This window comes from Bos javanicus, chromosome 13 (genome assembly GCF_032452875.1).
Source record: "Bos javanicus breed banteng chromosome 13, ARS-OSU_banteng_1.0, whole genome shotgun sequence".
Lineage (NCBI taxonomy): Eukaryota > Metazoa > Chordata > Mammalia > Artiodactyla > Bovidae > Bos > Bos javanicus.
The window spans coordinates 23,601,324-23,625,691 of record NC_083880.1 but is presented as its reverse complement, the minus strand read 5'-3'; the positions used below and the strand labels follow the sequence as shown (position 1 = coordinate 23,625,691).

The following is a 24,368-nucleotide window of genomic DNA, read 5'->3' as shown; positions in this document are numbered from 1 at the left end:
ACTGAGAGACTAACTACACTTTCATTTATTTACTTATGCAGCTGCTCCAGGTCTCAGTTGCGTGTGGGATCTTTTAGCTGTGGCATGTAGGATTTTCAGTTGTGGCATGCAAACTCCTAGCTGCAATATGTGGAATCCAGTTCCCTGACCAGGGATTGAACACTGCCCTTCCCACCCCCGCCACATTGGGAGCATGGAGTCTTGGCCATTAGACCATCAGGGAAGTCTCCATAAACATTTTTAATGTTCTTTATTACAGCCACTTTTCATTGCAATTTTGTTGCTGTTCAGTTGCTCAGTCTTGTCCAACTCTGTGTGACCCCATGGACTGCAGCATACCAGGCTTCCCTGTCCTTCATCTCCCAGAGTTTGCTCAAACCCATGTCCACTGAGTCAGTGATACCATCCATTAGAGCCAGTCATTCCATTATTCCCCTTTAATTCAAATAGATTATTTTTAACCTTTTTTTATTATTTTAAAGTAGAGTAGTGCTAAGTTTTGTACCTAAAACTTTTCCTCCTATTTAAAAGTAATTCTGTGTCAGCATACATTCCTAGATGTCACACTTGCAATATGTGGCAATATTAGTTCCTTTGCTACTATGACTCTTTGATGGGGGAAAATCATTATCTTCAAGTTTTAGTTTACATTCCTTTGATGGCTAGAAAAATGTAATAGGTCTCCATATTTATCAGCAAATATTCTTAGGGCAATAGGTAAAGTCATAAAGTAATTTAGTGAACAGATAAAAAGAATATCAATTTATCCCAGTAAATCTATGGAATGTGCAAAGAAGCAAACAATTTTAGACTAAGCTAAAGTTATTTTATAAAACTATATTATTATTTTAAAAATCAATGTGTTCTCTAAAAGCTAAATAAGTTATTCTTTGGAAGAAAGGCATTAAGACAAGCTAATAAATTACATCCATAGACAAGTATAGATAGTGAAATCAAGTTATCTATATGGCTTAGATACCAGAGTAATCTGTTTATGTGGTTTAAGCACAAATCTATGCCTAAATCAGTGTCCAAGTATCTGAGAACTTGTCTATTTTACTAGCAGAAACAGACTCAACTCTTTTTCATTGACCTCAAGGATTGTCTGAAATGATCTCATTGGAAGGGAGCTTTGTGTCAGCCTCCACGGGTTTTAAAATAGATGCTTCACTGAGCCACCCCACACAGGAAAGCTGTGTTTTCCAGCCCATTAGGACAAGTTCACAAATCGATTTACAACTGTGTTCATGAAAACCTCAGAGCAAGAGAGCTGGCAGAGTCCACTTCAAAGCCCACATTCTAAGAGGAAATCTGTCCCCCTCCAGCTGCCCCCAGGATAGGACCTTACTCTTAAAAGATTTGTTTGAAATCTCTGCAAAATCAGACTGGTCCTCAGTGGAATAATCACCACCACTGAGCCTCAGATGGCGCAGATACCTGACTCCATCACACGGAAAGCCAGCCAGGAAAGGCTCTGGTGCTGAGTAGAACCTCCCTCTTTCCAGGGCTTGTTTCCCAGAGTTAAGGTGACCCATCCAAGGCCAGCCCAAGAGGGCTAGCACTGGAAAACTCCCGCAGACCAGCACAGGACTGGCTCCTGGCAGGCACACCTTGTAGAAATCAGAATGTGGCCTCTCACTGGTGGGGACTCTGTGCTGAGGCCACTGACTGAGTCATAGTCAGGGAAAGTCTTTGGAATCCACAAATTGCCATGGTACAAAGCATCCATTGGCCCTGATGTTAGCCCAAGCCAAGGAGAAATGCATGTGGGCTCTTCACTGTTGCCAGGCCATTCCTGCAGGTGTTACAGACCAGAAACTACACCTTCCTGCCATCAATGCCTATTTAATGCCCTTGTGAAAGTCAGCCATTTAAAACTGGTTTTAGAAAAGACTGTCAGAATTCTAGATGCCACTCCAAACTGAAACACTGAGGATCATCACTCCTTTAAGCCCAGTCAGCATAGAACCACTGGAGATAAGGTTTAGCCTCTTAGCCATGGCAGTTTGTTCTTATCTTGGAAACCTCTGTCATACTATTTTGGGCAACCTCGCATGCATCAGATTGAAGAACAGAGAGCATTTTGCTGAAAGCTTCCATGTGGAAAGCCAGTATGAATGGACCCAGCCTCCCTGATTTAATGACTCTTAGGTAGAGTCAGAAGCAGGGCAGTGAGCAAAGGACCTGAGGAAGGATGAGAAATCTCTCTATAGAGCTTTCTGCCTCAGGAAAGACGGGCTTTTCATTTGGAGGGGGTTACTGTTCTCTTACAAGCTCCTGAAACTAGATACCACCCTGGTGAGGGAAGAGGACGGAGAACTGGGACATCACAAATAAAAGGATAATTAATCAGGTTGCTACTTGGCTTCCCGCCATAGCTTCCTTGGCAATATGGATCCTTCAGCTGTCAGCAATCAGTCTACAGGCAACTTTCAATTATCAACGCTCTTGGAGGGGGCAGTGATGTGGATAATCCAAAACAGCAGATAATCCCTCCAAATCATTTAATTTATCTTTTGAATGATTTTCACATGTACACACATGCAAACACACATGATTCTTTCCTTCCTCATTATGTTCTGCTTAGGCCAAAAATCAAATTGATGTGCATTCCTGGGCGTACACCAATTGATAAGGAGGCTGACTGAAGGAAGCTAGTCCTCAGATTAAACACTTTCTGTGGATCATTCACTCATGGATAATCAAGTGTTTAATATATTGATTTCATTCATAGACTCATAGGACTGGAAGGAAGCAGGAAATTATTCAAGTCAAACCCTTTGCTTTGCAGATGAATAAACTAAGTCCTAAGGCACTTTCCTAAAACCTTTGGCTGGCTGATGCCCATGTGCTGTCATCATTTCATTCACAAGACTTGTTCTTCCACTGACTTTAACCAGTTGGTGCCCAGTGGGGAAAACCACAGGAACTGAGATACACTATTCAAGAGCTTCTTGTGGGCTACATAGAAGGATGCTAAGGGACTGGAGGCCCAACCATGGCCACTCACTAGAACTGCCCAAAGAATATACATATATTTAATTCCCTGACCAATTAAATTAGAATCTGGAATTGGGGCTGGACATGGCACGTGGGCATTGCAGCTGAGACCCAGGCGTGAGAGTTTAAAAAGGTCTCTAGGCAAATCCACTGTGCAGTCAAGATTGAGAATCACTGCCCAGAGCCAGAATCCTGACCCCTTTCCCTACTAGCTACATGCTGCTGCTGCTGCTGCTAAGTCACTTCAGTTGCGTCTGACTCTGTGTGACCCCATAGACGGCAGCCCACCAGGCTCCCCCGTCCCTGGGATTCTCCAGGCAAGAACACTGGAGTGGGTTGCCATTTCCTTCTCCAATGCATGAAAGTGAAAAGTGAAAGTGAAGTCGCTCAGTCGCGTCCGACTCTTAGTGACCCCATGGACTGCAGCCCACCAGGCTCCTCTATCCATGGGATTTTCCAGGCAAGAGTACTGGAGTGGGGTGCCGTTGCCTTCTCCTGCAAATCCTCTCCAGTGGGATTTCCCTGATGGTCCAGCAGCTAAGACTTCACGTTCCCAATGCAGGGGGCCTGGATTTGATCCTTGGTCAGGGAACTAGATCCCACATGCGGCAACTATAGAACCCACACACCACAATGAAAACTGACGATTCTATGTGCTGCAACTAAGACATGGCGCAGCAAAATAAATAAATATTAAAAAAAAAAAAAAAACCCTTCCCCTTTCTGTGCCTCATTTTTTCCCCTCCAAAGTGGAGTGACAAGGATGATAGTTTAATAGTTGCCTTACTGAGTTGTTGGCAGGATTAAATGGTTTAATATATAGAAAACACCTATAACAGTTTCTGTTATGGACTAAACATTTGCAGCTCCCCTAGAATTCATATGCTGGGGTTCTAACCTCTAATGTGATGATATTAGAAGGGGGTATTATAAGAGAGTTTTCTTTCTCTCTCTCTGCTCCCCTACGTATGAGGATACAAGAAGCCAGCCATCTGCACACTAGGAAATGGCATCTCCCTAGACCTTGATATTGGACTTCCAAGACTCCAGAACTGCGAGAAATAAATGCTTCTGGCTTAAGCCACCCACACTATGGTCTTCTGTTACAGCAGCCCTAACTGACTAAAACATGTTCACAGTACACACAAATCACTATATAAATGTTAGCTGTTACTGTTGTTGTTGTTGTCATTACTGCCACCACTACTACTGTTACTATTATATGAGGCCCTGAACAAGAAGGAACATGCTAGGGTACTTCTGAAAACACGGGGCTTTAAAAGATACTCCTGAAATATTGGTTTGGGATCTTGAGATTAAGGGGGACTTCTTTACTCAAAAAAGTACCCAAGGAGAGGCATGTGAGTGCAAGATCTGGGAAAAATAAACTAGCTTCTGAAAACACATTTGGCTTCAAATTTCAGGAAAGGAAGAGCATTTTGATGAGCTGGATTTGAGAGCTATCTCTGTTTTTGTTTTGTTTTAAATTACTGCAGCATTTGGTTGTTTTTCACTTAACACTTATTGTGTCGATTTTAATCACATGCAACAGAATATTGTCAGAGTACAAATTGAAAGCATTACTGAGGGAGTTCCCTGGTGGTCCAGTGGCTAAGACTCTGAACGCCTAGTGTAGAAGGCCCAGGTTCGATCCCTGGTCAGGTAACTAAATCACACGTGCTGCAAGTAAGAGTTCCCATGCTGCAACTAAAGATCTCAGATGCCACAATTAAGACTCAGTGCAGCCAAATAAGTAAATACAGGCATATGTTAAAAAATAATAATAAATAAATAAAGCATTACTGAATCTATACCACATTGTAGTCACAGCTTTCTTTGAGTCCCTGTGAGGTATCTTACACTGAAATGAATGTCAAAATATGTATTTGCTTCCCTAGGCCCATAGTGTCAGGGAGCACTTTTGATATCAGTGTACTGGGGATTTTCAGAAGTTTTATATTATAATTTCACTCTATGCAAGGAGTTTTTTGATTTCCTGTGTTTTATTTTGTTAGCAAGGTGATGAGTTAGGAATTATCAGCTATTGACCCTCGGAAATTGGCTTATTTACTGCTCCATAATAAAGTGGCAGTCAGTTTTATTCAGGAGAAGGCAATGGCACCCCACTCCAGTACTCTTGCCTGGAAAATCCCATGGATGGAGGAGCCTGGTAGGCTGCAGTCCATGGGGTCACTAAGAGTCAGACATGACTGAGCGACTTCACTTTCACTTTTCACTTTCCTGCATTGGAGAAGGAAATGGCAACCCACTCCAGTGTTCTTGCCTGGAGAATCCCAGGGATGGCGGAGCCTGGCGGGCTGCCGTCTATGGGGTCGCACAGAGTCGGACACAACTGAAGTGACTGAGCAGCAGCAGTTTTATTCTATGGAAGCAGATGATGTAAAAGCAGTTTCAAGCTAGATGAAACTCATGTGCTTCTCATTAAATGATTCCTATAAAAGTACTAGCAAATGTGCTTCTTCCTAAATAGAAAACTATTATTTTACAGAACATTTTTCTAGTAACACGTAAACCATGATGATATTTGTACATGATAAATGCTACAAGAGTTCAGAATTTAGTTCACTTCTTGTGAAGAAACAATGTCAGAGTAAACCCATGATTTAAAAGACTTCTTTTAGTAGAGAAGTTTCAAAGAATTCACTATACATTTTTTTTTTTTTTTTGGTAAATCGGACTGAGCGACTGAACTGAACTGATATATTACCTACATACAGAAAAGTGGACCAATCATAAGTGCACAGCCTGATGAATTTTCACCAAGTGTATAAACCTGTGTAATGAGTAACTTTATCAAGAAGCAGAATGTGACCAGCACCCAAGAACCCTGCCCCCCACGCCCAGTACCCTCCCCCACACACCACATAACTATGATCCTGATTTATAAAGCCACAGACTAGTTTATCTTTAGAAAGTGTTTTCGTATTTTAATATAAACACCTTACTGTTTTAGAAATGGGATCATAGAGTGTGGATTCTCTTGCACCTGGCTTTTATCTAACATGAGAGATTCACACATACAGTCGCACGTAACTGTAGTTTGTTCCTATCATGGCTGTGTAGTATCCCCTTTTATAAATACACCATGATTTACTCAGCCATTCTACTAGAGATTGACACTTTGTTTCCAGTTTGAGGCTACTGTGAGTAGTGCTGCCATGAGGATTCTAGTACTTGTATACAGCCTTCTATTGGGCTACACATCTAGGAATTGAATTGTCAGGCCTTAGAGTAGAGAGTGGAGAAGGCAATGGCACCCCACTCCAGTACTCTTGCCTGGAAAATCCCATGGATGGAGGAGCCTGGTAGGCTGCAGTCCGTGGGGTCTCTGGGAGTCGGACATGACTGAGTAACTTCACTTTCACTTTTCACTTTCCTGCATTGGAGAAGGAAATGGCAACCCACTCCAATGTTCTTGCCTGGAGAATCCCAGGGACGGGGGAGCCTGGTGGCCTGCCGTCTATGGGGTCGCACAGAGTCGGACACGACTGAAGCGACTTAGCAGCAGCAGCAGAGTAGAGAGTATATGTGTGTTTAGCTTTACTAGATACTTTCTGTTTTCCAAAGCGGTTGTACTAGTTTACACTCTCACCAGCAGAGTATGATCATTCCAGTTGTCCCACATCCTCACCAATCCTTGATATTATATATGTGTGTGTGTGTGTGTGTGTGTGTGTGCACATGCTCAGTCATTCAGTCATGTCCAACTCTTTGCAACTCTTTGGACTGTAGTCTGCCAGGCTCCTTTGTCCATGGGATTCTTCAGGCAAGAACACTGTAGTGGGTGGCCATTTCCTCCTCCAGGGAATCTTCCCAACCCAGAGATCGAACCCACATCTCCTGTGTCTCCTGCACTGCAGGCAGTTTCTTTACTCTCTGAGCCATTGGGGAAGCCCATATACCTTTTTCATTTTAGCCATTCTCCCATTGGACGTTTTTTGAAAAAAATAAAGAACCTTATGAAATATGATATTGAGGAAAGCTAAGTGTGCCTTCATACCAGGCCGGGTCTGTCCATCTGCAGCAGGGGTGAGAAAGGGGCCGCAGAGCATGACAGCAGACCCTGTCCCCACACATTCCATGGTGAAGGGAAAAAGAGAAGAAGGTGGCCTTAATTCTCACTTAGCATGCTCTGATTCCTGGAACAATCCACAGATATTTGCTGAGCACCTCCCAGATTGCAGTCTCATTAAAACCTCAGAACTGGCCCTCAAAGAGCCCATGGTAACCTTGATGCTTTGGAAGCATGACTCTGGGCACAGCAAACAGGTCAGGGAGGAACTGAGGCAAGAAGTCCAGATACAGAGGAGCAGGTGCTAGAAACAATGAGGCAAATTTTCTAATAGCTTCATCTACTCAGTTTGCTCCTTTCTTGAAAATGAAGACTCCACCTTAGTTTACTTTTGAGCTTTGTACTCTGAACGTTAAATACTGAGTTTCAGCTTAAGGGCTCCTAGGGGGTCTTGGACCAGGCCCCCATTTCTGGGTCTGTCAGTCACCTTCACAGTTTTCTTTACATCTTTCTAGGGCACAGCTTCCCAGGAACTTTGAAAGTGAAAGTCATTCAGTCGTGTCCGACTCTTTGCGACCCCATGGACTATACAGTCCATGGAATTCTCCAGGCCAGAATACTGGAGTGGGTAGCTCCAGGGGATCTTCTCAACCCAGGGATTGAACCCAGGTCTCCAGGAACTCTAAATGTTTACAGACTTTTGCCACAAGAGCTCGTTAAACACAGATTTCATGACACTGCTGATCATCCTGCATCACACCTCTGAGAACAATGCTTGGCTCTGGAGTTCAAAACTTCTAGCTACAAAATCACAACTCCCTGAACCTTAGTTCCTTCATTTGGTTCTGTAAGGATTACATGAGATAACTTGTGTAAAATGTTTATATGGCCCCCACTAGATAATGGCAAGAACAAATGGTAGATAATATTATTAGCTATTATTAGCTATTAGTGAGATGTTATTATTTAACATCTCACTTGCTGTATTTATCCAAAGAGAGATAGAGAAAAAGAGACAGATTTATTGTAACTAACTGGCTCATGCAATTATAGAGGTTAAAATGTCTGAAGGTGTGCAGTCTGCAAGCTGGACAACCAGGAGAGACCATGGTATAGTTTCAGACTGAGTCCAAGTCCAAATCAGAAGACCAATGTCCCAGCTCAAAGACAAGCAAATAGAGAGAAAGTTCTCTCCATTCCCTCCACCTTTGTGTTCTAGTCAGCCTTCAATGGAGGATGAAGCCCCCTCACACTGGAAGGGCCATCTGTTTACTCAGTCTACTAATTCAAATGCCAATCCCATCCAGAAACACCTTCACAGACATACCCAGAATAATCTTTAACCAAATATCTGGGCACCCCATGGCAAGTAAAGTTGACACATAAAATTAATCATCACACTTGTCAAAGCACTCATCAGTTTGAGTCAAGTGTCTCAACTCTGATGAGGCTGCACTGGTACCACAGATAAAGCCACATCAGGGAAATACTCCTCCTTGGCCAAGGCAAGTCAGGCAGATAGACCTATGGGCTGAGGAAGGGAGTTCAAGGAGTGACCTATTGTATTTTTATCTCTGAAAATTCTGTCTTCCAGAACCATCAGGTGTATTGACTGGATCCCAGTGTTCTAGGAATTTTCTTCCATAGTTTGTTAATTTCTCTTCTTCTTCTAAAGTAAGACTATAGAGTAAAGACCAAACAGCATCAACCTTTCTGGTTGATTTGTCATTTTCCAAATTTGAACCTCAATTTTTCTCAACCTTGATCCTATTCTTCGACATCATTATTTTTCCCACTTCTTCTCTATATAGTTTAAGTTTCCAGATGTATTCTCAAATACTTTTCTTAAGTGGTTATTGTATAATCATGAAGTGAAATGTTAGTTGCTCAGTCATGTTCAACTCTTTGTGACCCCATGGACTGCAGCCCATCAGGCTCCTCTATCCAAGGGATTCGCTGGGCAAGATTACTGGAGTGGGTAGCCATGCCCTTCTCCAGGGGATCTTCTCAACCCAGGAATCGAACCCAGGTCTCCTGCACTGCAGGCAGATTCTTTACCATTTAAGCCACAGGGAAGCCCTACTGTATAATTCTACATAGTCCCAAAGGTAAGCTTGGAAAATACTGGCCAAGAAGCCCAGCTCCTGGCCTAAGGTGGTTACAGCTGGATGTTGACACTTGGATGACCTGCTGAAATTATCTAACAAATATTTATTAATATGGGGATTCCCTGGTGGCTGAGTCAGTAAAGAATCTACCTGCAATGCAGGAGTCCTGGGTTCCATTCCTGGGTTAGGAAGATCCCCTGGAGAAGGGTATGGCTACCCACTCCAGTATTCTTGCTTGGAGAATCCCTTGGATAGAGGAGCCTGGTGGACTGTAGTCCGTGGGGTCGCAAAGAGTTGAACACGACTGAGCAAATTTCACTTTTGTTTATTAATATTCACTTGGATTAAGGAACCATGAAGGCCCCAAAGACCTGAAAGACTGCTCTTGAGGGGCTCACAACCATGAGGAGAAAATAATTAAACAGGATACAAGGGCAGAAGAGTGAAACCAGGGTAACCAACACTTGTCTTCCCCTACTGCTTACAGGCTGTGTGACCTTGGACAAGCCTTTTATCTTCTCTGAGCCTTACTTTCCCAATGAGCAAGGTGGAAACAGTAAAACCCTTCTTTATTGCACACTGGGAGGATTAAATGAAACAACATTGGAAAAGCAACCAAGCATGTTAGATGGCATAGCAGACACTCAATAAACTTCCCAATCATAGAGCAATACTTGCACACACCTTAAAAATCTCAAGATATGTTTAAAACTGCAGAATATTTTTCAATTAATTTAAAAATTGAACTTTCACATGTATCATTGCCATGTTAACTAAACACACACTTAATGGCAATCATTAGTTCCAAGGACCAACTGACTAAGTGTTGGTAATTTGCAGGGTGAGAGTTATAGACCAGGCAGGAAAATAGCCTATATTCACAGATTACTTTGAGCAAATCTGACCCCAAAAGTCCAAGTTTTGATATGTAATATTTAAGTTTCATAAGATATTTATCATATAAAAACATTGAAGACAATAATATTATGTTGAAGATACAGGTAATAGAATGTTCTAAGTAACCAATATTGTGTAAACTAATTCAATGAAGTTTTCTTTCTTTCTTTCAAAAACTGCCCATGTGAGTATTACCACACCTTGTTTATTCACACCGATAAGCACTCTTGGAAACTCATAGAACTTTGGACTTTGTGGAAGTGAACAAACTTTAAAATCTACTTATTGCTAATGCTGTTGGTAATTATGCTTAGAAACTGTTTTTCTAAATTTGCTTTGCACCTGAGAACTGTCTGCAACTGGCAATAAATACTATCAATAAAATACTAAAGTTTAGTAGTTGTAGATTCAACTATCAGTTCAATTGCTCAGTCATGTCTGACTCTTTGCAACCCCATGGACTGCAGCACGCCAGGCCTCCCTGTCCATCACCAACTCCTGGAGCTTGCTCATACTCATGTTCATCAAGTCGGTGATGCCATCCAACCTTCTAATCCTCTGCCATTCCCTTCTCCTCCTGCCTTCAATCTTTCCCAGCATCAGGGTCTTTTCCAATGACTCAGTTCTTTGCATCAGGTGGCCAAAGTAGTGAAGTTTCAGCTTCACTACCAGTCCTTCCAATGAATATTCAGGACTGATTTCCTTTAGGATGGACTGGTTTGATCTCCTCCCTATCCAAGGGACTCTCAAGAGTCTTCTCCAACACCACAGTTCAAAAGCATCAATTCTTTGGCACTCAGCTTTCCTTATACTCCAACTCTCACATCCATACGTGACTGCTGGAAAAACCATAGCTTTGACTAGACAGACCTTTGTCAGCAAAATGGTACCTTTGCTTTTTAATATGCTGTCTAGGTTGGTCATAGCTTTTCTTCCAAGGAGCAAGCGCCTTTTAATTTCATGGCTGCAGTCACCATCTGCAGTGATTTTGGAGCCCCCCAAAATAAAATCTGTCACTGTTTCCATTGTTTCCCCATCTATTTGCCATGAAGTAATGGAACCAGATGCCATGATCTTCATTTTTGGAATACTGAGTTTTAAGCCAGCTTTTTCACTCTCCTCTTTTACCTTCATCAAGAGGCTCTTTAGTTCCTCTTTGCTTTCTGCTATAAGGGTGGTATCATCTGCATATCTGAGGTTATTGATATTTCTCCCTGCAATCTTGATTCCAGCTTGTGCATCATCCAGTCTGGCATTTTGCATGATGTACTCTGCATATAAGTTAAATAAGCAAGGTGACAATATACAGCCTTGATGTACTCCTTTCCCAATTTGGAACCAGTCTGTGGTTCCATGTCCAGTTCTAACTGTTGCTTCTTGACCTGCATACAAATTTCTCAAGGAGCAGGTAAGGTGGTCTGGTATTCCCATCTCTTTCAGAATTTTCCACAGTTTGTTGTGATCCACACAGTCAAAGGCTTTAGTGTAGTCAATGAAGCAGACTTGGGAGGCTCAGTGTGTGGCACAAGTCCTCTTGGAGAAGGTCACCTCTTGGAGAAGCCCCACCACAGAGTCACCAAGCAGACGACCCACAAACTGGAAAACAATTATACCAAAGAAATTCTCGCACTGTTGCAAAAGTTCTAGGGCCCACCACAGATTCCCCAACCTGGGGATCTGGCAGAGGGACTGAGAACCCCCAGGGAATTTGACTTTGAAGACCAGTGGGATTTGATTACAGAACTTCCACAGGACTGGGGAAATAGACTCTTGGAGGGAACAAACAAAACCTTGTGTCCACCAGGACCCAGGAGAAAGGAACAATGACCCCATAAGCAACTGAGCCAGAGTTGACTGTGAGTGTCCAGGAGTCTCCAGCGGAGGCGTGGGTCAACAGTGGCCTGCTGCGCAGTCAAGGGCACTGAATACAACAGTCAAGGGCACTGAATACAACAGTCCTGGGAGCTACAGCATGCTGGCATAAATCCTTTTGGCCTTAGGCCAAACTACAGGGAGGAAACACTGCCCCTCCCATCAACAGCAAATTGGATTAAAGATTACTGAGCATGGTCCCACCCAACAGAGCAAGACCCAGATTCCCCCACAGCCAGTCCCTCCCATCAGGAAGCTTCCACAAGCCTCTTATCCTTATCCATCAGAGGGAGGACAGAATGAAAACCACAGCACAGAAAGCTAAACAAACTGATCACATGGATCACAGCCTTATCTAACTCAATGAAACTATGAGCCATGACATGTAGCACCACCCAAGATAGATGGTCATGCTGGAGAGTTCTGACAAAACATGGTCCACTGGAGAAGGGAATGCAAATCATTTCAGTATTCTTGCCTTGAGAACCCCATGAACAGTATGAAAAGGCAAAAAGATTCAACTATACATATGGAAAAAACAGATGTGTTCCTAAAAATTGACTAAGAAAGTGAATTTTTAAAGGGAATCCTCCTACACAGTTGGTGGGAATGTAAATTGGTACAGCCACTATGGAAAACAGTATGGAGGTTCCTCAGAAAACTAAAAATAGAATTACCAGATGATCCGGCAATCCTACTCCTGGGCATATGTTCAGACAAAACTATAATCCAAAAAGATACATATAGCACTCTGTTCATAGCAGCACTATTCATAATAGCCAAGACAAGGAAACAACCTAAACATCCATCAGCAGGTGCATGGATAAAGAAGATGTGGTACATATATGATGGAATATTACTCAGTCATAAAAAAGAATGGAATAATGCCATTTGCAGTATCACCTAGAGATTATCTAAGTGAAGAAATTCAGAAAGAAAGAGACAAGCACCATACAATATCACTTATATGTGGAATCTAATATACCACACAAATGAACTTATCTACAAAACAGACTCACAGACATCGAGACTTGTGGTTGCTAAGGACAAGGGCATGTGGAAGAGTGATAGACTGGGAGTTTGGGGATTAGTAGATGCAAACCATTATATACAGAATGGATAAACAAGGTCTTGTGTATAACACAGGGAACTATATTCATTATTCTGTGATAAACCATAATGAAAAAGAATATGAAAAAGAATGTATATGTGTATGTACATTAAGTATATACATATGTAAATACACATATATGTATGTATGTAAATCACTTTGGTGTACAGCAGAAATTAACATAAGATTGTAAATCAACTATACTTGAATAAAATAAATTTTAGAAAAAAGAAAGTGAATTTCCAAATATAAGCCCCCTATTTTCTAATTGCCTTTACTTATTTTTTTTTAATAAAGATGTTCCTTTGGAAAATATTCTAGCATAAACACGTAACAAAACATACATGCATCATTAAAGAAAATTTTTTTCACATTGAGGTGAGGAGTAATCATTTCAATTCTGTTGTTTAGAATAGCTATTGTACGGACTTCCCTGGTGGTCCCATGGCTAAGACTCCACACTCCCAATGCAGGGGGCCCACGTTCAATCTCTACTCAGGGAACTAGATTCCATATGCTGCAACTAAAAGAACCTGCATGCCACAACAAAGATTGAGGATCCTGCATGCTGCAACTATGACCTGTTTGCAGCCAAACAAATATATTTTTTAAAATAATTATTGTACTGCAAAGTGTAAATGCAAAACATTCAAGCTTTTAAAAGACTTTTTGTTGCTTTTAAACACTGCAGTAGCAATTTCAGATATACATAAAAATATCTAGAGGATGATTCTTTCTGTGCCCACTTATCACTCAGCCCCAACAACCGTCAACCCCATGGCCAAACCTACCTCATTTACACTGTCATCCACTTCCTCCCTCCCATATTATTTTGAAGCGAATTCCAGATATATACTTTCACTTATAAACATTTCAGGACTCATCTCTTAAAAATAATGATTACTTTCTTTTCAAAGTAAACATAACACAATTACCACGTCTAAAATGATTAACAATAAGGCCTTAAAGTCATCAAATGTCCTATGTTCAAATTTCCAAGGTCTCATACATGTCATAATCTAAATTTTTTAAAAAATCAAGATCCAAGTCAAGTCCATGCTTTGCAATTGTTTGATGGGTCTTCTAAGTCTCTCTTAAATTACCAGTCCTCCTCCAACTCTTTTTTTCCCCCTTGCAATTTATTTTCCAAGAAACTAGGATGTTTGTCCTAATGGGTTTCCTCTCTCAGGATTTTGCTGATATTTCCTGGGATGGCAGGAAAAGAAAATTTCTTCTCTATTTTCTGTAAATTAGTAGTTGGAAGCTTGAGCCACATGTGTGATTTTTAAAAAGTTTTCTTTGGCTTTCCTGCTCTTTTATTAAGTTTTTCTGAATACCTACTATGTGTCTGTTACTGATGGTTGCTATGGAAACAAAGATGCCTCAGGAATTTAGATGAGTGAAGAAAATGTATGCAAACAGAATTATAATCAATGTGTTCAGTGTTTAAAAAAAATATAAAAGAGCTGCTAAGGCAATGTCAGAAGGAAGCAACTGGCTTGCCCAAGAGAGGCTTAAGGTGGTGACTTTTGAACTAGGTTTTGAAAGATGAGTAGGAGTTTTCCAGATGAGAACATAGAGAGAAATGAAGGGAAGGCAATTTCCAATCCAAGATAGCAGCACATCTGACAGCAGAAAATTGTATAAGGAAATAAACACAGCTCAGAGATCTATCTGCTAAGGTAGGACTGCTGACAGCAGAGCTCCTGACCTGGATAAAAATACCTTGAACTACCTCTCCCCTATTTCTGCTCTGGGAAAATTAGTCTCTAGAGGAGTCTTTTACAGAATTGGTCATCGCAGCCAGGGAGAGCAGGAGCAGAACATGGAAAAGATTCCAAAAGCAGCAGAAGGAGAGAGAGCTCAGGAGATCTGAGCACTCATGACAAAGCTTGGGCAGCACCCAGCTGGCCTGGCCTGTGCCTGGGACCTTTGACATGCTGAGACTGGCACAATATTTTACACGTGTATTCAGAGGCAGCCTTTGGTGAAATGGTCAGGAAGTACAGTTAATTCTGGTCCCCTCGGCACATTCCTCTCATCTCCTCTCATCTTGCTCCTATCTGCCCTGGCTCGCAATAAGGGCAGAATCTGATTCTGCAATATGAGAAGATGCCTGCAGGAGAAAGAGGACTGGAGGGAAATGTGGGGGAAGGAATATGAGAGAAGCAGAAAGCTAGGGCAGCCCTCTAGGTACAACGCTCCTGGTTTCTCCCAGGCTGCCCCTCTGAGACTGTGTCAATACCACTCTAATCACTAACAACATCCCCTTCACCCCCGACTGCTGGACTATTTATCACTTATTTTTAACATGCCATGATCATTTACTCCTTTGGTCATGCTGGTCCCTCTGCTACGATGCTCCCATCTCTCCCTTCTCCAACTGGCAAACTCCTACTCACCCTTCAAAGCCAGCTCACTGGCCCTCATCCCTGGATGACATGCCCTCATCATTGTGCTCTCACAGCACATGTACACATCTTGGCTCCTACTTCTGTCACTCTGTTATGACCATCTGTTGAAGTCCTCTGTTTCTCCTCCATTTGACTTTTCCAAAATAGGACTGTGTTCCATTCACCTTTAAGCCTTAGGGCCTGGAGTGCTGGCACATAAAGATATTCAGTGAGCATTTACAATGTGACTACCTGAAAGGATTAATTAGAAAAGCTTGGTCTGCATCCTTTGTGTCACTCCACCTCTCCCCACCCACCACCACCCCCTGGCCCAGTTATAACAGGGCACTGTAGATGGTGGTCTAGATATAATATCCTATATGGCTATTGTGGCACTGAGCTCTGAAACTAAGGCCCAGTATCAGGTATGTCTTGACATCTAGGGAAAAATTGGGAGACCTCTAATGGCTAACCACAAGTTCCCTTCCCTACTCTGCTCCAAAAGACAAGGTCCCCCAGCCCAACATACCTCATTAACTGGACCAGTTGCTAATCCCTAAACAGTGGATTTCAGTTCCCTAACTCCCAGCCCTCAGAATTCAAATAAGCTAGTCACATCCTCTCAGGGAAATCAGAGGGCACTTTGCCCTCTTGATACTACAAAAAAGCCTGCTCCCCACCCTATGCACAGCTCCTGGTTGTTTATCCATCCCCAGGTGCAACCTTTATGAGGCCCTGTGTGTGGTGTCCTCCTCCCCATGGCTGTGAGTGTAGACGACCAATAAACTGCTGTCAATCTCATCTGCCCAGAGTCAGGGGTTGTGTGTCTGGCCATCCCCGTAACTCTAGGGTGAGAATCTCTCTCACCAATGGCACTGAATAGGAGGCGATTAAAACAACCATTGATTCCAGAGGAACAGCGGTGATGGAGGGAAGTAGAAGCCAGGTTGGCAGGGATATAGAAAACCCAGAACTCTTGGCTCACCTTCCTCATGAGTTTCCTATCATGCTGGGTTCCTGAGCTCTTAAGGTAGTACTGATGATCTATACACCATTCCCAGTGCTATGAAAAAGTCCTTACCAAAATGCGCATAGTAGTAGTAGTAGTGTTAGTCACTCAATTGTCCAACTCTTCGCAACCTGGACTGTAGTCCACCAGGCTCCTCTGTCCATGGGATTCTCCAGGCAAGGATACTGGAGTTAGTTGCCATGCCCTCCACCAGGAGATCTTCCCAACCCAGGGACTGAACCCACGTCTCTTACATCTCCTGCGTTGGCAGGCAGGTTCTTTACTACTAGCACTACCTAGGGAAAAATGTGTGTGGACCAGGGTAAAAGTTTATGAATAACACTACATGTTGGGTAATCCAGATATTTCAAAACATGGCAGCCATGGAGTGAAAGTATAACTTTTAAAAAGATCTTTAGCTGGGAATGTCTGTCTGGCTTAGACCAAGCTAAGTTTTGTGAGATTGCAAGGTTAGACTCCAAGAGAGCTCAGGGCTGATTTCCTTATATCCCATACTGCTCTGCCCTCTTTAACCCAAATTAATTCAAGAGGAATCCATTCAGGAGCAGAGCACTGCCCAGCTGGGGTAATCCAAACAAGAGCAGATTTCTTTGGCTTGAATTATTTCCATAAATGCATCACTTCCCACCTGGCATTAGTGTTAGGCCAGTGGAGTTATACTGAAACTGGCCTTCAAGTTTGTGAAATAACAGGCTCCTCCCAAACAGCAGCTTTGAGACAGAAACCACAAGTTTAAGATGCAAATTAGCATCCCCTCACTTAATAAGATGCTTACTATATAATAATTCTTATTATACAGTAATAGAAAAATGGGGAAATGACAATAACCTAAAACTAAAATGAAGAAAACTCCAAGCTTCAGGAATCTATCAGAGTGATGTTCTCTCTTTAAAAAGGTTTCCTTGCTGAATTACTCATGTTTAATGCTATGGTAACTGATTTCAAAAGAGACTTAGTGTTAGCAAAAAGTTCAGATACCCTCCACAGTTCAAGTCTGTAATTCTCTAGGTAATTGCTCAAGATCAGCATGGTGTTACTCTCTGATGTATCAGCTACAAATAATTTCAGCCCAAAGTGTTCTGTCGTCTCTTGTAGATAATTTTTAAAAGGTTCTTTGGCATCCAGAGGAGTTGGATACATCTGACAAATGTCTGAGACACTTTGGATGAGGTTTGAAATCATTTTTTTCTGAGGATAGTATATTAAAGGTAGAGAATGAGCTGTACTCATTTTTTCAAATTCCCTACATATGTCCTAACATTTGCATGTTACTATGAGTGGAAACACTATTTTTCACTATTTCAACCTTATCTTACTCTATGGAGCACTTCATGAAAGCTAGCAATAACTCTTATGAGCCTGAAAGGTAGATTTATTAATTTTAGTAAAACCTAAGTGAATAATGCTACTTCTCTAGTTCCACATCCCTCTTTACTCTTTCCCACCAGCACCCTTGTAGGAAACTCAGAGACAGCACCGTAGACAAAAGCGACGTGGCATAGCTGCTCTTCTCTTATTTTTTTACACACGGTGTTCAAATCTAGGTATAAATATTGCCCCATTAACCTTTCTACAGGCACTGACTTAACAGAGGAGTTACAGGAACTTGTCTACAGTCCCTCAAAACTAGAAACAGAGCACAGAAATCTGAGCACTGGAGGTCCCTGGAAAATTCTAGAATGCAAAGGGACACTGACAGCTCTCATAGTCCATCCTTCACTCCCAGACATGCTTACATCTAAGTGAGTCAGTGAAACCCAGGCTTGGGGCATCCTTTTCCCCAATCTTCTCAGAGGAAGACTGTGGTCAGAAGCCTGGATTGCAATCCCGGTTTTATCACTAACAGAGTATCCTTTGGCAGAAAAGATACAGAAAGTTCCTCTTTCTGGGCCTCACTTTCTTTGTCTGTAAAGACACCGGACCAGATGATCTTCAAAGGTTCAGATCGAAGCCTTTATGTACAGCAGATTATTTCTGAAGATGGTTCCACAGTTCCTCCTATATTCTACTTTTTTTGGATATACCTCATAGTTATAATAAAATGCATACATTTTGACAAATGTTCCCTGTGTATACTGTTGTTCTAGTCACTAAGTCATGTCCGACTCTTTTGGGACCCCATGGACTGTAGCCCACCAGGCTCCTCTGTCCATGGAATTCTCCAGGCAAGAATACTGGAGTGGGATGCCATTTTCTCTTCCAGGGAATCTTCCTTACCCAGGGCTCCAACCCATGTCTCCTGCATTGGCAGGCGGATTCTTTAACCCTGAGCTACCTGGGAAGCCCATATACCACCACAATCAAGGTACAGAATATTTCTATTATCCCCCAAAGTTTGCTCATACTTTTTGCCAATGATATGCTTTTTTCCACCCCCTAGATGAGTTTACCTTTTCCAGAAATTCACATAAATAGAATCACACAAAATATACTCTTTTGTATCTGGCTTCTTTAAAAAAGCAGAACCATATCCCCTTTGCAATGTGCTTGTACCATTCTCCCATCAAGAGTGAAATCTAGGGCTTACCTGGTGGTTCAGTGGTAAGGAATCCACCTGCCAATGCAGGAGACATGAGCTCAATCCTTGGTCTGGGAGGATCCCACATGCCGCAGGGCAAGTAAGCCTGAGGGTCACAACTACCAAGCCTGTGCTCTAGAGCCTACATGCCGCAACTACTGAAGCCTGAATGCCCTAGAGCCTGTGCTCTGCAACAAGAGAAGTCACCACAATGAGAAGCTCGAGCACTGCAATTAGAGAGCAACCTCCGCTTTCCATAACTAGAGAAACACTGGCGCAGTGACGAACACCTAGCACAGCCAAAAATAAATAAAATTATTTTTACAAAAAGAGTGAAATCTATTTTCCAATCCTTTGACTCCATGCTGGCCCTTGGACTTGCTTTGACCAGCAGAATACAGTGAAACTGATGGTACGTAATCCCTTTTACTCCTTGGAAGACAGCCACCATCTAAAAATGCTAGATAACTGAATGATGTGTGACCACATGGAAAGAGAGAACACTTGGAGGGGAACAAAGGTGCCTCACCCAGCTGACAGCACCAAGGCCCGGAAATGGATGAGGTCACTTTGGGTCGTCCAGCTGAGGCACCCCCGTCAAGACGACATGGAACAAAGAGGCATCCTCAGTGAGCCCTGCCTGAATTCCTAACCCAAAGAATCATGAGATAATAAAACAGTCTGTTTAAGGTACAAAATTTGGAGGTGGCTTATAACACAGCAGTAGTTAACTGAAAAGGTGAGTCTTCTGCTTGTTTTCTTTTAAAGTCCAACGGGATTTCCTTCAGGTCAAGACTATTAGCTAACTATATAAGTGTTTTACCTTAAATCTCTTCTACTCTCTTATTCCCTTTTCTTTTTTTTTTTAACTGTGGTATATTTGGCATGCAACATTAGTTTCAAGTGTTAATTAAAGTGATCCTATATTTGTATATATTGTAGAATGATTCTATATATTGTATAGAATCTATATATTGTAGATTCTATATATATTGTAGAATGATCACCACAGTAAGTCTAGTTGACATCCATCACCACACGGTTACAGAATTTTTTTCTTTTGATGAGAATTTCTAAGACTTACTCTTTAGCATCTAATAAATACATAATATAGTACTATTAACTACAGTCACCATGCTGTACATTACATCCCCTGACAAATTATTTCATAACTGGAAGTTAGTACCTTTGATCCCCTTAACCCATTTCTTACAAGCCCCATCCTTCACCTATCGCAACCATCAGTTTGTTCTCTCCATGAGCTTGGTTTTTATTTCTTTGTTTTTTAAAAATTCCAAATTATAAGTGAAATCATATGGTATTTGTCTTTCTAACTTATTTCATTTAATATATTGCCCTCAAGGTCTATCCATGTTGTGGCTTACTCCCTTTTCAGATTGTTCTTCCCTAAGGTATCATAACTTGCATCTAACCACACATTAACCCTGTTACTTACATGGACTTGAAAAATGTAGGGTGTTTTTCTTAGATTTCACTTCTACAGGATTAAAAAAAAGTTCAAATTCTTTCCCTCTTTCCCTTCAGATCCAGTGGTCTGGCATTTGAATTATAGCATATTCTACAGAAAAGGAGGCAGAGTTTGGGAGCCAACAGCTCTCACTTCAGACCTAGTGAGCTGTATGGCTCTGGGCAAGTTTGAAAGCTTCCTGCACCTGATTTTCTACATATAAAGTAGAAAATCTCATGTGCTGCTAGGGAAAAGATAAACTGCAAAAACATATGGAAAAGTTATTCAAGAGCAAAAGTACCTTTCATTTCCATAACTCTGACAGGTCTTCTTGCAATCTTATTTGTATGCCCTCCATGGGTCAAGTTCTCTGTCACAGGGTTCAACATGCAAGATACATTCACCCATCACCTGGAAGACAAGATAAACACTATTTCTGCCTTAGAGCTTTTTGTTGGGAGATGTGAGCAATATGTGTGTATTAATATTTTACTTTGCTACTCTCCATAAATATTCTATGGTGGGCTACTATGACCCGTTATGGTTAGGGAAAATCTAGTGAAGGGAACATTCTCACAGAAAGGTGAAAGCTGCAGTTTACATGAAGAGATGCATTGGCTTGTGGGATACTTAACCATAGGGCTTAAGACTTTTAAAAGTCACCTTTAGCAGTAAAAGAATTATGGGAGTCCCATCTCCCTAAACACAAGTCTAAATCAAGAATCAAACTAGCCATAAAATAAAGGTTCAGTTCAGTTGCTCAGTCGTGTCCGACTCTTTGCGACCCCAAGGACTGCAGCACTCCAGGCCTCCCTGTCCATCACCAACTCCCGGAGCCTACCCAAACTCATGTCCATTGAGTCGGTGATGATATCCAACCATCTCATCCTCTGTTGTCCCCTTCTCTTTCTGCCTTCAATCTTTCCCAGTATCAGGGTCTTTTCAAGTGAGTCAGCTCTTCACATGAGGTGGCCAAAGTACTGGAGTTTCAGCTTCAACATCAGTCCTTCCAATGAACACCCAAGACTAATCTCCTTTAGGATGGACTGGTTGGATCTCCTTGTAGTCCAAGGGACTCTCAAGTCTTTTCCAACACCACAGTTCAAAAGCATCAATTCTTTGGTGGTCAGCTTCCTTTATAGTCCAATTCTCACATCCATACATGACTACTGGAAAAACTATAGCCTTGACTAGACAGACCTTTGTTGGCAAAGGTAAGGAAGCTCAAAAAGTTTCTGATTTGCACCAGAGAGTTACTTATAAGCTTTGTTTGAAATATGAATCTTTCTGGGTTCCCCGCCCACCCCCGCCCCTCTTTTTTTTCTAGGTGTCCATTTATCCAGGTGTCCTAAGACAGTGGTTCCCAAAGTGTAATCCTAAACCAGCAGCAGCACCATCCTCTGAGAACTTGTCAGAAATACTAATTCTCTGGCCCCACCCCTAATTTACTGAATCAGAACCTCTGATTGCTAGAACCTAGCAATCTGTGTTTTAACAAGCCCTTTCAGGTGATTCTGAAGCACTGAAGTTTGAGAATCATTGCCCTAAACAGATACTTGAGCTGCCCACTGCACTGTTTCTCAAACTACCTTTCATTAGAATCTCCTGAGAGCTTTACAAAAATACCAATGCTGGAACTCTAAATCCACAGATTCTAAGGTCATTCATTGGTCAGGGGTAGGCCCATGAAATCAGTATTTTTTTTTAAAAGTCTCCCGGGTGATTCTAATATGCCAACCAAGGTTGAGAATCACTAGCATGTTGGGTAATTCAGCTCTAACCCCTAGGTTTGAGCAATTGGGGGTTGGGAGTAGGGCTGGAGGAGGGGAGGGGAGGGCGGACAAAGGCTGTCTGCTTCCTCAGTTCAGGCTGAAGGGAATTAGCAGGAATATAGGGATTGTTCAGAAGAATGTGTAAGCAAGTTTGAAATGTAACATATTTAAATGGGGAAAGGGGAGTACTGTAGTTAAGCCATAACCTTCAGGGAACATTTGGGCCAGTGAGCAATTTTGGACTGAATGAAAGGGAAAAAATTTACAGGAAAATGGTGAAAGACTAGGTAGTACAACTAAGAAAATTCCTTCTGCTACTGTGCTGTGCACTAGAATCTTGTTGTACATTTCTCTTCCGAATCTCTAAGCCAACATTCAGTTTATTCCTTTTTTAAAAATCTGGAAAAGGAACACCTCTACTTTAAAAAATTTAATATTGGTACAGTGGCATAGTGGTAAAGAATATGCCTGCCAGTGCATATTGCCAGTGCAAGAGGCAGGAGATACAGGGATACAGGTTTGAACAGCAACTCCTAGAACAGCAATTCACTGAAGTATTCTTGCCTGGAGAATCCCATGGACAGAGGAGCCTGGAGGGCTACAGTCCAAAGAGTCAGACATGACTGAGCACACATGCATCTTATTCTCCACAAAATATTTCATTGTGTTTTCTTGTAAGATTGGTATCGTTAGGCAAAGTCTGGGTGAAGGAAACATTCTCATGGAAGGGTGAAAGCTGACTGAACAGTAATTATCTTCACTTATACAACAGCGAAAGGAAGGAAACAGCAAAATCATTTTTAAACTTGAAAAAATTATAGCCATAAACGAACATTTTAGAAATGGATTCTTGTTGGTAAAAAGCTATGTTTTTAAAAGGACTTGATTTTTTAAATGGATTTCATCATGTATTTTTGTATGTTCATATTTTGGATGAAGTGAGGGGCAGAACAAAGAAATATGGTAAAGTAGATGGCAGATGAACGGTGAAAATAAGAAAAAAACAGGTAGTGAAAAGATGGAAGGGGTCTGGAAGTAGAACAATATAAAATAGAGGAATTTTTTTTTCACTGCTTTATCTGCAACACCTAGAACAAGGAATAATGTCAATAAATACAGTATATTTGTTGCATGATCTTACATGATACCTCCAGTTCTGCATACCAGAATGAGATGATTACTGATTGGTTGAGAAATTAATATATAAAATCTTAAACTTATTTTTTGTGAAAGACTTTTCAACCTTTGACAGGTATTATAAACTTTCCTGGCCAAAGTGTGGCTGTTTCCTAACCAAAAGTTTCAAAGAAATGGAGGTGTTACAAGGGTAATTCTTTAGAGAAGCTGGCTGTTCACTCTCAAAGCACCCCACTTTCACTTCCTTCAAAATTAATCCATCATTTATGAATCAGCATCCCCTGGGGTCCTTTATGAAAGAGCTTTCAGGTAGAATTTAGCAAACTAATTTTCATGTGAAACACTCCCTAGATGTGTCTCAAACATGATACATGACACAAAGGGTCCAGCACAGAAAAGTATTTCTGTGACGCATTGGTGTCCGTCTTGTGTTCTGAATGTCCCAAAGACCCATGTCTTGCTCATCAGACAAGCCGCCTAAATCCTCAGATGGGGTTGAGCACGTGTCTGAGAGGCACATAGGACTATTGAAAAAGGGTTTCAATTTTCTTCAAAGATTTTTAGTGGGTTCACCTCAGAGAATTAATCCCTAGAGTGATTAGTGATTAGTGGAGAGCACCCTATACGTAAAGCTCATTCTTTTCACTATTTTCCTTTACAAAATGTGGAGTAACACTGTCTCTTGGCCATTCCTTACCAATCACTGCTCTGAAATCAAAAGAGCGGGTTTGAGATCAATTTCCCGGTGTCACATGGCTTTCGGTTTTGTGCTTCTCTCGGTTTTGTGCTTCTCTCACGATTCCTTTAAAGAATTTGCCATGTGTTTTTCAGAGTCAGTAAATATTTACGAAGCCCCCAGTACTTCACCAGGCACTGTGCTAGGCTCCAGGCAACTACAGTGAACAAACCCTCTGCTCACCCAGGGTTAGATCAAGTCGGGGAAGAGAAGTCAAACAATAAATATATAAAATATGCAACATCTAGCAGGTAGTAAGAAATGCTACGAAGGGAACAGGAGATCAGCAGTGC

At 41.7% G+C, this 24,368-nt stretch overlaps 1 long non-coding RNA gene across 1 annotated transcript in view; it reads right to left on the bottom strand.

Moving 5' to 3' along the window:
• The window catches only part of LOC133259046 (uncharacterized), a 62,554-nt gene extending 38,443 nt beyond the window's left edge, over nt 1–24,111 (bottom strand). The window contains exons 1-2 of the long non-coding RNA XR_009740245.1: nt 24,037–24,111; nt 20,732–20,841 (exon numbers count right to left, since the gene is read on the bottom strand). This is a non-coding gene — a long non-coding RNA (uncharacterized LOC133259046). The remainder of the gene's footprint in view (nt 1–20,731; nt 20,842–24,036) is intronic.
• Nucleotides 24,112–24,368: the final 257 nt, after the last annotated feature.